The following is a 13,119-nucleotide window of genomic DNA, read 5'->3' as shown; positions in this document are numbered from 1 at the left end:
ATCACATATACCTTTTTTCACCTTGCCATCCTTCTTACCCGCCAAATACTTTGGGCAGTTCCGCTTCCAGTGACCAGTCTGCTTGCAGTAGAAGCACTCAGTTTCATGCTTAGGTCCAATTTGGGTTTCTTCTCTTGAGCAACAACTTGCTTGATGTTCTTCTTGAAGTTCCCCTTCTTCTTCCCTTTTCCCTTTTTCTTGAAACCAGTGGTTTTGTTAACCATCAACACTTGATGCTCCTTCTTGATTTCTACCTCCGCAGCTTTCAGCATTGCGAAGAGCTCGAGAATAGTCTTATTCATCCCTTACATATTATAGTTCATCACGAAGCTCTTGTAGCTAGGTGGCAGTGATTGGAGAATTCTGTCAATGACGCAATCATCTGGAAGATTAACTCCCAATTGAATCAAGTGATTATTATACCCAGACATTTTGAGTATATGCTCACCGACAGAACTGTTCTCCTCCATCTTGCAGCTATAGAATTTATTGGAGACTTCATATCTCTCAATCCGGGAATTTTCTTGAAATATTAACTTCAACTCCGAGAACATCTCATATGCTCCATGACGTTCAAAACGTCGTTGGAGTCCCGATTCTAAGCCGTAAAGCATGGCACACTGAACTATCGAGTAGTCATCAGCTTTGCTCTGCCAGACGTTCATAACATCTGGTGTTGCTCCAGCAGCAGGCCTGGCACCCAGCGGTGCTTCCAGGACGTAATTCTTCTGTGCAACAATGAGGATAATCCTCAAGTTACGGACCCAGTCCGTGTAATTGCTACCATCATCTTTCAACTTTGCTTTCTCAAGGAACGCATTAAAATTCAACGGAACAACAACACGGGCCATCTATCTACAATCAAACATAAACAAGCAAGATTCTATCAGGTACTAAGTTCATGATAAATTTAAGTTCGATTAATCATATTACTTAAGAACTCCCACTTAGAAAGACATCCCTCTAATCTTCTAAGTGATCACGTGATCCAAATCAACTAAACCATAACCGATCATCACGTGAAATGGAGTAGTTTTCAATGGTGAACATTGCTATGTTGATCATATCTACTATATGATTCATGCTTGACCTTTCGGTGTCAGTGTTCCGAGGCCATATCTGCATATGCTAGGCTCGTCAAGTTTAACCTGAGTATTCTGCGTGTGCAAAACTGGCTTGCACCCGTTGTAGATGGACGTAGAGCTTATCACACCCGATCATCATGTGGTGTCTGGGCACGACGAACTTTGGCAACGGTGCATACTCAAGGAGAACACTTTTATCTTGATATTTAGTGAGAGATCATCTTATAATGCTACCGTCAATCAAAGCAAGATAAGATGCATAAAAGATAAACATCACATGCAATCAATATAAGTGATATGATATGGTCATCATCATCTTGTGCTTGTGATCTCCATCTCCGAAGCATCATCATGATCACCAACGTCACCGGCGCGACACCTTGATCACCATCGTAGCATCGTTGTCGTCTCGCCAATCTTATGCTTCCACGACTATCGCTACCGCTTAGTGATAAAGTAAAGCATTACAGCGCAGTTGCATTGCATACAATAAAACGACAACCCTATGGCTCCTGCCAGTTGCCGATAACTCGGTTACAAAACATGATCATCTCATACAATAAAATTTAGCATCATGTCTTGACCATATCACATCACAACATGCCCTGCAAAAACAAGTTAGACGTCCTCTACTTTGTTGTTGCAAGTTTTACGTGGCTACTACGGGCTTAAGCAAGAACCAATCTTACCTACGCATCAAAACCACAACGATAGTTTGTCAAGTTGGTGCTGTTTTAACCTTCGCAAGGATCGGGCGTAGCCACACTTGGTTCAACTAAAGTTGGAGAAACTGACACCCGCTAGCCACCTTTGTGCAAAGCATGTCGGGAGAACCGGTCTCGCGTAAGCGTATGTGTAATGTCGGTCTGGGCCGCTTCGTCCAACAATACCACCGAACCAAAGTATGACATGCTGGTAAGCATTATGACTTATATCGCCCACAACTCACTTGTGTTCTACTCGTGCATATAACATCAACACATAAAACATAGGCTTTGATACCACTGTTGGGGGACGTAGTAATTTCAAAAAACTTCCTACGCACACGTAAGATCATGGTGATGCATAGCAACGAGGGGAGAGTGTGGTCTACGTACCCATGTAGACCAACAATGGAAGCATTATGACAACGCGGTTGATGTAGTCGTACGCCTTCAAGATCCGACCGATCCAAGCACCGAAACTATGGCACCTCCGAGTTTTAGCACACGTTCAGCTCGATGACGACCCCCGGACTCTGATCCAGCAAAGTGTCGGGGAAGAGTTCCGTCAGCACGACGGCGTGGTGACGATCTTGATGTTCAACTGTCGCAGGGCTTCGCCTAAGCACCACTACAATATTATCGAGGATTATGGTGGAAGGGGGCACCGCACACGGCTAAGAAAACGATCACGTGGATCAACTTGTGTATCTACGGGTGCCCCTTGACTCCGTATATAAAGGATCCAAGGGGAGGGGGTGCGGCCGGCCCTAGTAGGAGGCGCGCAGGAGGAGTCCTACTCCTACCGGGAGTAGGACTCCCCTCCCTTTCCTTGTCCAAGTAGGAGAGGGAGAAGGAAGGGAGAGAGGAGAGGAAGGAAAGGGGGGGCGCCGCCCCTCCCTCCTTGTCCAATTCGGACTAGGGGGAGAGGGGGCGCGCGGCCTGCCCTGGCAGCCCCTCCTCTTCTCCACTTTAGGCCCATGAGGCCCATTAACCCCCCGGGGGGTTCCGGTAACCCCCCGGTACTCCGGTTTTATCCGAAACTTCTCCGGAACACTTCCGGTGTCCGAATATAGCCGTCCAATATATCAATCTTTATGTCTCGACCATTTCAAGACTGCTCATTACGTCCGTGATCATATCCGGGACTCCGAACTAACTTCGGTACATCAAAACTCATAAACTCATAATATAACTGTCATCGAAACCTTAAGCGTGCGGACCCTACGGGTTCGAGAACAATGTAGACATGACCGAGACACGTCTCTGGTCAATAACTAATAGCGGAACCTGGATGCTCATATTGGCTCCCACATATTCTACAAAGATCTTTTATCGGTCAGACCGCATAACAACATACGTTGTTCCCTTTGTCATCGGTATGTTACTTGCCCGAGATTCAATCGTCAGTATCTCAATACCTAGTTCAATCTCGTTACCGGCAAGTCTCTTTACTCATTTCGTCATACATCATCTCGCAACTAACTCATTAGTTGCAATGCTTGCAAGGCTTATGTGATGTGCATTACCGAGAGGGCCCAGAGATACCTCTCCGATAATCAGAGTGACAAATCCTAATTTCGAAATACGCCAACCCAACATGTACCTTTGGGGACACCTGTAGAGTACCTTTATAATCACCCAGTTACATTGTGACGTTTGGTAGCACACAAAGTGTTCCTCCGGCAAACGGGAGTTGCATAATCTCATAGTCATAGGAACATGTATAAGTCATGAAGAAAGCAATAGCAACATACTAAATGATCGGGTGCTAAGCTAATGGAATGGGTCATGTCAATCATATCATTCTCCTAATGATGTGATCCCGTTAATCAAATAACAACACATGTCTATTGTTAGGAAACATAACCATCTTTGATTAACGAGCTAGTCAAGTAGAGGCATACTAGTGACTTTTAGTTTGTCTATGTATTCACACAAGTATTATGTTTCCGGATAATACAATTCTAGCATGAATAATAAACATTTATCATGATATAAGGAAATATAATAATAACACTATTATTGCCTCTAGGGCATATTTCCTTCAATTAGCATATTACTCTAACAATAGCATCAAATTCATCATGGACAATACGCAGAAGTGGAAGGGTTCCCTAGAGGATTGTCTCACATGTAAGGTAGATGTTGCCGGAGCCCTTGAATGGTCTAGACTGAGGCCGCGGCTTCAGCAATATCACCTTGGCACTGCTTACTCTTCTTGTTCTTCCTCTTTATGCTATGTCTCTCTTTCTCCTCACCAGTTGGTTGAACCAAGTACATGATTGGCCTTCTATTTCAGAATTGGTTTTGTCAGTGAGGGAGTACAAGTGTACTATAGTAAACAATAGCATTATTTTCTCATGCCACTTGCAAAATAGAGATGAACACATGCATTAAATATCATTCTTACCTAAAGGACGGTTATGGTGCCAATGTGGATGATGAGGATTGGAACACATATCTCCCTTTGTGCAGTTCCACCAAAATGAACCAACTGTTCCATTCTGACATTCTAGTTAAACAACAGAAAAGTCACTTCTTTTAAGAAGTGTTTTGTGCAGTGCACCAAAAGGTCACAACAGCAACCTGGTGAAAATGGATATCCCTATTTGCACAAAAAGCTACAATGGAAACAGTCAGAGTCTCAAACAATTACAGGAAAAAACATTTGGCTAAACTTGTCATGGCTTATAACAGTGGTATGGCTTCATTTTACCAGGGGCATTAGATTAAGAACAACTAAATATTTGGTATAAGGGCATGGGACAGTGGGTGCACTAGTAGTCCAACACCATGTACCTAAACAGGGGCATAAAGTGGTGATTCAGAGTTTGTTGCCCCGAGAAACAAACATCCAAGAAATATACCTGGGTTGGTCCCATGTTTGTTCACTCTAGCCACCTACTCCTATATGTGGATAGCAAATCTAGCCCTGGTCATACCATTGTGTACAGCGTTACCCTGATATTTCCCTTTTCGACCAAGAGACCGGTTGGATGACCATTCTGTACTACTTTGACCCCCATTCTTTCCTGTTTGTACCAAGTCCGATGTACATACTAAATTCCCCCACCGCCACTTTATTTCTTGTTTGAACCAAGTACAAGATTCGACTCCATGAAGAAGCTTTACCTCTAACAGTAGAAGAAAAAAATAGGTGACGTTGGACCATCCGATCGAGAGGGGTTGAGAGGCAGAAAATGATGCACATGCAGCGACGTAGGGAGCTGGGGAAGTAGAGCTAAGGCGATTTTGAAGCAATATATACCTGAAGTTCATCGGTATGTGGATAGGTGGGCGGCGGGAGGCCAGATCTGCCCACACTAGGACAACAACGAAGGGATCGGAGGACCTCCTGCGCCGGTGCTCGGCAAGAGATAATGGTGCGGCCGGCAGTGGGTCTCCTCCCTCGCTATCGACGATGGCCTAAACGCTGCCCCTCCTCCCCTTCACTGGCGGAGGGGGATAAGTCCGGATCTATAACCAGCGGTGACGATAGAAAGACAATTTTTTAAAGGGAGAAATACAGTGTTACCACTGCTATCTTGCTTAGATCTGGAGAGAATGAGAGTGTGTGAATATAGAAACCCTAGCAAACAACCTCGGAGGCTCTGGCATATATATGCCTAATCGGGTAGTTTTCCTTTTTCACTCCATCAAAACAATCGTTTAAAATTGTGTATGTGCGAGGTTGCCGTTTTTTTAGTTGTGGATTGGTTTTTGAGATAGCTACCCGCTTATTCCAAGTGGTGTTACGGTGTGCCAGGTCGCACTTTGTATTGTTCATGTCTAGTACAAGACCCTCCATTAAATGAACAACCACCCCCTCGTAAAAATTGTGAACAAGCCCACGGCTAAAATTATCGGAAATGTGGGCTTCCCCAACATCCATTATTATTTATATTTTCTACTCCCCCTGTTCCTAAATATAAGTCTTTTTAGACATTTCAAATGGACTACAACATACGGATGTATGAAGACATATTTTAAAGTATGGATCCATTCATTTTGCTCCATATGTAGTCACTTGTTAGAATCTCTAAAAAGACTTATATTTGGGAACGGATGGAGTATGTGGGTGTTTCCTCAAAACAAAATGTGAGAGTACAATATTTATTGGGCCCCTTAGTAATTGGTGCTAAATTTTGACTAAAGATTTAACTAACAAAATGTTAGTGCATGTTAACAAAAAATATATCGTTTGATTCGTATTTGAACATAGTTTTCAATTATGTAATATTTTGTGACATGCATGAACATTTGGTTAATTAAATTTATAGTCAAAATTTGGCAAGGTGCATTAAATCAACACATGCAAGTATTAAAAGGAGAGTCACGGCATGCATGCATGCGTTGTAATTAATGCATCGGTAAATGCAAATTATTGAAATATATCGAGTGCAGTGCTTTGATGTGTCGCCTCAACTCGTACAAGACCGAGAAGTTTGATTACTACAATGCCCTCTCGCCTTAACTGCACCTGCCTTTGGCTGCATGACAGGTGGGCCACCCACCTATAGGGCCCACCTGTCATAGACGCAAAGGCAGGAGAAGTAAGTCAATGAAGCTCCGTCCCTCCCTCGCACATGAGCATGGTGGCTGGCATGACTAGGAGAAGCTTTCGTTCGCTACACGCTCTCCCTCCCGCACGGGGTGGACGTGCAGCAGTTCAATCGGTGTCAAATCGCCAGAAGCATACTGTAGTACTCCCCCACTGCAGTAGTCATCCATCATTGTTCGACTTCCCGAAGAGGCGAAGAGCCAAACGCAGCCCAGACGCTCGTGTGGAAGTTTCATGTGTAGAGTAGTCTAGGATAGCGTGTACCGTTCCTGTATGCTTAAAATCGTTGGGGTCTGCTCCATGCTTGTTTTTGATTAAGATAATCTTCTGGCCCTACCTTTCATCCTGGTGATTCTAGTTTTCATGCCCATCTGGTCAAGATATATATTTTAATTTGTGGTGGGGTAAATGTTAGAGGTTGCAGAAAATGGAGTATTGTATGTTGCGGGTCTTTTAGCCAAGTTTAGAGGCAAACATGTGGGGCCAGTGCTATAATGTGTCGCGTCAACTCGTACAACGAGAAGAAGCTTGATTTTACTACTACACGCCTTCTCCCTCGCCCATGCGTGCGGTGGCTATACCTCCCGCATGCGGTGGATGGACATGCAACAGTGGATTCGATACTGTAGAAGTAGTAGTAACATCATTGTTCGTCTTCTTGAAGAGGCGAAGAGCCAAGCGCAACCTCTTGTTGGGGTTGGCTTCGATCCCACGATGGTACACAAAGAACCCAAGGAGCTTGCCGGAGGGAACGCCAAACACACACTTCTCCGAATTTAGCTTCAAGTTGATCTTTCGCAGATTAGCAAATGTGTCCTCCAAATCCAGGATAAGAGTTGATATGTCCTTGCTCTTGACCACAATCATCCATATAATACTCAATATTTCTTTGCAACTTTGGCTCAAAACCAATCTGGACTGCTCTTGTGAAAGCGGACCCGGCACTCTTTAACCCGAAAGGCATGCACACAAAGAAGTATGTACCACATGGGGTGATGAACAAGGTCTTCTCTTGGTCTTCCTTAGACATGAAGATATGATGATACCCAGAGTATGCATCCAGAAAGGAGGGCAAATCACAATCTGAAATGGAGTTAACAATCTGGTCAATGCACGGCAAGGGAAATGGGTCCTTCGAGCAAGCTTTGTTAAAATTTGTGAAACTGATGCAAGGCCTCCACTTCCCATTAGCCTTGCGCACGACTACTGGGTTTGCTAACCATGTCGGATGTAGTACTCCTCCGACCAGACCAGCTGCCTCAAGCTTCTTAATCTCTTCGACAATGAACTGCTACCTCTCCGAGGCCTGCTTTCAAACCTTCTACTTGATTGGTCAGGCATGTTGGAAGACAACAAGGTGCTGCTCGATTACCTCCCTAGGAACACCGAGGATATCAAATGGTTGCCAGGAAAACACATCGATATTCACCCGCAGGAATGCAACGAGCGTGCTTTCGTATTTGTCATCAAGGGTGGCGCTGATAGTAAAGGTACCATCAATGCTAGCCAACCTTGCCGAGACCTTCTTCACATGCGGTGCATCGACCTTGGATCTCTTGCTGTTGGAACTTTCCGGCAAGTCATCAACAGGCGTAGCACACTCCGAAGAGGGGCGCTACCTGGATTCCTTGCAGGTGTCCCTTCTATCCTTCTTCTTTTTTCAATTTTCCTTGCCGGGGACTATTGTTGTCGTGGCCTCTGCCGCGACTGCGTCCCAGTACATCTTATCCATGCAAATGATTGCGTCTTTCTCATCAGACGGAATGGAAATGACTCCTACCGGCCCTGGCATCTTCAATGTGTTGTAAGCATAGTGGGATGTCGCCATGACTCTTGCCAGAGCTGGGCATCCAAGAATCCCATTGTACGGCAGGGGGAGGTCGACCACATCAAACACAACCTTCTCAGTCTGATAGTTCAATTCTCCCCAAACGTCACTGGCAACATGATCTTTCCCTTAAGATGACTCCTACCGATATTGATTCCTTGAAACATGCCCATGGCATTTAGCTCTTCCTCTAATATCTGTAGCTTGATGATAACCTTTGGGGAAATCAGATTCAACCCGGCCCCACCATCAACCAACATCTTTGTGACTTTGAGGTTGCGAATCGTTGGAGAGACCAACAATGGCAAACACCCTACCGTAGTGGTGCGGTCAGGGTGTTCCTCTTCGTTGAAGATGATGGGCGTGCATTACGATTTGAGCGGCTTCTGAGACTCTACCGCTGGCTCCACGACATTGACCTCACGCACCCACCGTTTAAGTTGGCGGCGAGAGGAGTGCGAAGATGCAACCCTGTCAATGCACAGGGTGTCAGTGGCCTCTTGGAACTCCTGCTCGCTGGTTTCCTCTTCATCCCCTCCATCACTCTCCTCATTGCAAACTTCCTTGTCTCGGCCCCTGGCCGGTTTTCCTTGGTTCCGAAAAACCTTGCCGGGGTGATTTGCTTCACCGCCTTGGCCCTTCCAGCCAGTGCCATTCTGACCTTTTTCCTTATCATGCTGCTCATATTCACCACTCTGCTTCTTGATGAGCTCCTCAACCTGATGATACTCTTGGAGACCATCGCCTTTCCCAGCCCTCCCGGAAGTCAGCGCACATGGCAACTTCCTTGCCGGGGGCTTTGACTTTAGCCTTCTTGCGGGTACTAAGCATGCCCGGTCCTTCGATGGTCATCACATCCTTATCCTTGCGCCTCTTGTTGTGCTTCTTGCTCTTCTTCCTATGACTGGTGGATTCATCATCATCCTCTGAGTCGATGTCGATGCAATCTTCCTCTCCAGGGAGTTTTCTTCCCTCCTCCATCCAAGCACACTTGTCCACCAAAGTGTAAAGCTCCTTCATAGTATTGGGCAACCGCACATTCATCTTGGAACATATCCTGCGGTTGTGCACATTGGACTGGAAGGCGGCTATCACAGCCGCTGGATGGATATTTGGGATATTCCCGCGGACTCTGCTGAATTTCAACAAATACTTGCAGAGAGCCTCTCCTTCTTTCTGTTTGACAAGCTGCAAGTTGTTGGGCCATCCTGGTTCTTGGTGGCCGCTTGTGAAGGTGCCAATGAACTCATGACACAGGTCAGCCCACGACCAAATGGAGTTCTCTGGCAGGTGCATCAGCCAAGACCTCACATTGGACTTGAGTGCAAAAGGGAAATAGTTAGCAAACATCTTCTCTTCTCTTCCTCCGGCAGCTTGAAGAGCGATGGTGCAGATGCTGAAGAACTCTACCGGGTTCAATCTCCCATCATACTTCTCAGGTGTCTCTGGCTTAAATGTGCGAACGGAAGGCCAACGAACTTGCCGCAGCTCACAAGTAAAGGCAGGGCACCCAACCTCGAAAGGCAGGCACCCGCCATCCTCGAGCGCAGGCTCGTCGGCGTTGGGACCATCGCACCCATCGGTCCGACGGTGGTCGTCGCAGCGTCGTCCGATGACGATGTGCGCGTCTCCCCTCCGCCTATCCTTCGGGGCTCGCCGTTGGACTGGACGTGCTCAAGGGTCGGAAGAGGTCATTAAGACGACATCGGATTCTTGATACTGCCGGGCTTGCGCTGGTTGCCACGGCACGGACCGCACCGTAGGGGTGGCCCCTTCCATACGGCCAGCAGCGCGAGCTGTTGTCATCGCTTGGGGAGGTCACGGTGGTCCAGCTTGCTATGAGCCCCCAGCCTCGGCGAAGCCAATCAGACTTTCGATGGCGGCTCTCTATTCATCCATCTGATTGGCCACCGGTAGGAACCTCAACAACAGTTGGGCCCATGCCATGTCCTCCGTAGTAGTGCTTGGCATCGGCGATGATAATGTAGGTCATACAGTCGCTCGGCTCCTGACAGTGTCGGCGGCGATGATGTCATGCCCTCGTTGTTGCGAGCCAGCCACTTCAATGGCAAGGTGACGCGCTGAAGGTGCTTGAGGGCCAGTGGCTCCATTGAGCATAGTGGTTGGGTCAACCCGCTCCAGGGGTGGCGCGCATGCTGCGGTCGCACTCGTGGCGGGGGCGACCGGAGGGCGGCGATTCGCCCCAGACCGGGCGCCACCACTGTGGTTGTGCCCTTCGGCTAGGGGAAGAGGTACAGATGGAACAGCCCCTTCACTCGTACCTTGTGGAGCATGATCACTGGGATGTTGCTGATTCTTCTCCCCTCCATTGCCTTGTGCTTCGGCTGCGGGGGAGGTGGTGACAACACCGCCTGTGCTGACCACGTCCCCCGCAGCGCCCACATCCTCGGGCGCCTCTGCGCTCCCCGCGGCGTGGGAGGTGGGGCCTTCAAGGTGGATGGGTGAGCTACAACACCGGATTTCTTCTTGGGCACCATAGTTGATGGAGCCGTCGATCATGAAGATGGCGATTGAAATGATGTGCTGCTCACGCTTTCAGGTTCGTGCAAGTGAACCCCCTATCTGGCGCACTGAAGATGTCGCGGGCAACCGCGACCACCTATGGGACCAACAGCCACTTTCTGGTTCAACGGGGGGATGGCACGTTGCACAAAGAGCAGAGGAGCATGGAATAGCACGACAGAGATCACACGGGCCGCTTTTACCCAGATTCGGGCCTCCCTGGGCGTACAACCCTACTCCTTCTTAGTGGATTGATGGTGGAAAAATGGTGGTGAACGCAGCACACATGCCCGGTAGTGTTGCCTCAAGGCGAGAGCGGCTACTCGCGTATGAGTGTGTGAGGGAATGGATTAGCCAACCCTTTCTGCGGTTGCCTTGGGCCTCCTTTTATAGTTAAAGGGGTCACCAGAGTGGCAAATCAGTCATTATGCACTAATTAGATAGCAAATAGTGCTATCATACCTAACTCTGCAGGATGACAGAGCGTATTAAATGCGCTGCTCAACATCACATCATAGCTTGCCCGGCGGACTTTGCCGGGCTGTTTTGCCAGCTTCGCGCCTACTTGCTCGACACATCGCAGGAGCGGGTGTCTCTTGGAGGCATTTTCTGTAGGAAGTGGCTGCCATGTGGCTAATACCAGCCACTTAGTCACTTTGGAGCTTGACACCGCATCGATTGACGATGTGTGTCGTGATGAGGTGGTGCGGTGAGTTGGTTCTGCCTTTGTAAGCCCCGACGCGCCTGTCGAGACGACCCGAAGGCTTGCTTCCGGTGGTAACCCCATCCTCGCCAGGCTATCCTGCCCAGAAAGGGAAGTTTCTCTTCCTTAGCAACATCTTGCTCCTCTGGCTAGTCTTGGTCCTCTAGTGTTGCATATTGGTCCTTCGAAGAACTGATTCAATGTGCTCCGATCCGACCTTGGTGCTGCAATCTTGTTCTTGTGCCTGTGCACGGTCTGGGCAACGTACCCAAGGTTTGTTGCACCGAACCGTGGGGATAACTGCTTCGGCCCCATAGACTAGGGAGAAGGGAGTCTGCCAGGTAGCTTGATTTGGTGTCATTCTGAGGGACCAAAAAACCATCGGCAGCTTGTCGATCCATCGCCTGCCACACTTCCGCAACTTATCAAATGTTCTTGTCTTGAGTCCGCCGCAGCACTTCAGTGTTCGCCCTCTCAGCTTGCCCATTGGTCCTGGGATGAGCGAAAGAGGCAAATGAGATTTGGCTTTCGAGGGCAGGATGTATGGTATGAAGGCGTGACTCATGAATTGGGTGCCATTGTCGGTGATGATTTGGGCAAGGACCCCGAAGTGTTACACCAATCCTTTCAAGAACTTGATAGGTGACTGTGCAGTCACCTTTCTCACGGGCTCCACTTCCGGCCACTTTGTAAACTTGTCAACTACAACAAACAAGAATTCAAAGCCCCCGGTAGCACGGGGGAAGGGGCCCAGGATGTCGAGCCTCCAGACCGAAAATGGCCATGACAAAGGGATTGTTTGAAGAGCTTGGGTAGGCTGGTGGATATTCTTGGAATGGAACTGGCAGCCTTCACACTTGGTGACTAACTCGATGGTGTCTTGGAGGGCTGTGGGCCAGTGGAAACCATCCAAGAAAGCTATCCCAACCAAGGCCCTTGATCCATTGTGGGAGCCGCACATAACCTTTTGTATCTCCGCCAGCAGTTCCTTTCCTTCTTCCCGGCAAATGCACTTCAATTACACACCATTGGCTATTCTTCTGTACAATGTGTCATCGATGAACTGATACATACTGGCCCTCTGGTAGTTGGTTGTACAATCTGTCACCGCCATGAACTTGGCAAGGGCTGGATACCCAAGAATGGCATTGTCCGGGAGGCTAATGAGGGCGACGTCGAAGTCAATGTGCTCGGTCTGGTAGTTGTAGCACATGCCGAAGGTGACTGGGAGGCTTATCTGCCCCAAAGGGGTGGTGGAGCCACCGACCAACCTCGAGAAAGGCTTGGTGGGCGCGAGCTGGTCATAGGGCACTTGAAGCAGGTCGAATGCTTCAACAGAGAGGACATTGAGGCCAGCACCACCATAAATGAGGGTCATGGTGACCGCGACATTGCTGATGGTGCGCGTGCACAACATGGGGAGTGCATCCAATGTCGACCATGGTCTTGGGGTGATCCCTGGAGTCGAAGGTGATGTCGATCTCAGACGCTGCACGACCTGGGAGGGGGGGCTGCCACAGCCGAGTAGCTCCTACCCGACAGAGAAGCTGCTTGACATGTCGGCCCGAGGCTGGCGCCTGTGACCCACCGAGGATGGATGCAACAGCGTGGGGCACCGGTGCCACAAACTGCACGATGAGCAGGCCGCACAGCTCCTCCTAGGAGGCCACTGAAGACTCCGGCAAGTTGAGCATCCAAGAGTGTGGCATCCCTGC

This window comes from Triticum dicoccoides, chromosome 2A (genome assembly GCF_002162155.2).
Source record: "Triticum dicoccoides isolate Atlit2015 ecotype Zavitan chromosome 2A, WEW_v2.0, whole genome shotgun sequence".
NCBI lineage: Eukaryota > Viridiplantae > Streptophyta > Magnoliopsida > Poales > Poaceae > Triticum > Triticum dicoccoides.
The sequence above is the reverse complement of the archived record's forward strand: the minus strand, read 5'-3'. Positions refer to the sequence as shown.